Below are 2,275 nucleotides of genomic sequence, written 5' to 3' on the forward strand. Positions count from 1 at the left end.
ATATGTATATATATATATATATATACATATATATATAAAACTGTAACTGGAGCGTGTAGCAAAAGTAATTTCCCTCTGGGAATATTAAAGTATTTCTGATTCTGATGTGCCAAAAGTGTTTTGTTTTCTAAAAATGCAAAAATGAAAGTCAGACATTGCCTTTCAACAATGCTTCAACAGAATGATTTAAAAAAAAAAACTAAACCAATGAAACAGGCCTGCACAAAAATGATGATTCCCCTAAATTAATATTTAGTTGTATAAACCTTTGAGGCAATTACTGCAACCAAACGATTCCTGTAACTGTCAGTGAGACTTCTGCAGCTCTCAGCAGGTATTTTAGCCCAACCTTCATGTACAAACTACTCCAGTTGTCTCAGGTTTGAAGGATGCCTTTTCCAGATGGCATGTTTCAATAGGATGTAGGTCAGATAGAGGCCACTTCGGAATAGTTCAATATTTTCCTCTTAAGCCGGGCATACATTGAACGATATTATCAATCGTTGCACGCAGCTACAGCTCGACAAGTTACATATAAGTTATGCAAAACTTACTCATAGGTTTTGAATAACCTGGACGCTACATCCTATGAGTAACTTACACTTAATATATGTCAACAATCAGATAACTTACCTGTAACTTATGCCCCACGTCTGGCATAGGCTGGCATACGTCGAGAAATTATGAGCATATACTTTCCATATGTCAACATCTGCCAGCATATTCCAGCGTGCTTCAGCGTGCTCAAAACTTATAAAAAAATGTAACTTATCCAATGTATGCCATTTTGCCAGATTTTTCATACGCTAGGTGTAACAGCGGCTTCATTAGGCCATGCAGACTTGTTAAGCATAAACCAGACTTTAGAAAAATATCATAAAGACCTAAAATAGGATTTTAAGATTCAAGGGATTTTGTTTTTAGTTGAACAATAGTTTTGTCTTTTTTTTCCCCAAAATACGACACAAATATAATCATTTTTAATTTGCAGTATGCATCATTCACACAAACCTTTTCTACCTATTCCTTTCCGTATCTTTCAAGATGCTTATCTTCCTGTCTGTTGTTGCAGAGATTTATTCTATAAATCAGTTTTCTTTAATCAGTGAATCCTTGGCCTGAGGAAGCATCTGATTGTTTCACAGTTACACTCAGCAGCATTTTAAGGCTTTTAAAACAATCTGCAAATCACTTAATCATTACAGCTCACAAGACCTGAAGTCAATCTGCTGGAAGATTTACCCGCAGAGGCCAACACCTGTTTAAAGCTCCTGGTTGTTAAGCTGTGTGTGATCGGCCCTGTTATTCCAACAAGTATGTGCACTTCACCCGTATCACTCACATGGCAGGGATTCACGGGCGAGTCTGGGTGTGACAATTTCATCATCGGCCAAGAACCTCTAGGAGACCCGCCTCCATGATGGCGGCTTAGGTTCAGTGTCTGAAAAACACACATTCAGCAATAAGAAGATGCTGAAAACTATCGTGATCTGACATTAAACAAAGCAGTTCACCTTAACTACACTCTGAGCAGCTGCAGATCTTAGGGTTAAAGAGCTTTACATGACCTCTGAGGAGGCTTATATGCTGTACATCTGCACATCCACTATCCACGGTGATGTAAGCTGAGTTTAACGTGAGCCCTTATTCAGTTATATTTCTAAAAGATCGTATTAAGACTAAAAATATATTAGTTTCATTGAGGGCTGGTGTTTTACTATTTTTAAATGTCTCTTAGCATAAATAACCAATCAATTGGTTATCCTGTATATTTCCATGCAGCTCTGACAAGTTATCAGATAAATAAACTGCCTCACCAGCATATTAATCTGCTCAGCAGGCGCCAGATAATGAAACAGTTAATTGATTAAAGTGTGTTTGGAACACATACACATCTAAAGTTGCAGGATTTCTTGATGCCCATGGTTTGGCTTTTTTTTTTTCCATTCAGTATACCCGATTTGAGTGAATGGCTCTTTATCAGAGGCCTCTGCAGAAAAAAAAAACATCTTTTATCCTGCCCCTTACTGTATGCAGAACAACGTGTTTTGCTGTGTCAAGATGGGGGTAGCTCACTTTATTGTGATGTCACAATAAAGTACTCTATTTGAGGGGGGGCTGGCATCCCCCTTCTTAAATGACCACCCTCCATACCATCCCCTGTGACATTTTATTACTAAGTGTGTAAACTTTCTACTATTTAATAAACAAATAAGTATCCTACCATGAATATGAAGCTGATCCCAGTGGAAAATTAGTCCCTAACTCTGTAGGG

The 2,275-nt window shown here is 37.8% G+C and overlaps 1 protein-coding gene across 1 annotated transcript in view; it reads right to left on the reverse strand.

Moving 5' to 3' along the window:
• LOC107093067 (unconventional myosin-VIIa-like) overlaps nt 1-2,275 on the reverse strand; it is a 105,863-nt gene that overhangs the window by 99,400 nt on the left and 4,188 nt on the right. The window contains exon 2 of the mRNA XM_015387887.1: nt 1,343-1,441. The gene's annotated coding sequence lies outside the window, so the exon portion shown is untranslated. The remainder of the gene's footprint in view (nt 1-1,342; nt 1,442-2,275) is intronic.

The sequence above is a fragment of the Cyprinodon variegatus genome, unplaced genomic scaffold (assembly GCF_000732505.1).
Source record: "Cyprinodon variegatus isolate N-32 unplaced genomic scaffold, C_variegatus-1.0 Scaffold406, whole genome shotgun sequence".
In the NCBI taxonomy this organism is placed as follows: Eukaryota; Metazoa; Chordata; class Actinopteri; order Cyprinodontiformes; family Cyprinodontidae; genus Cyprinodon; species Cyprinodon variegatus.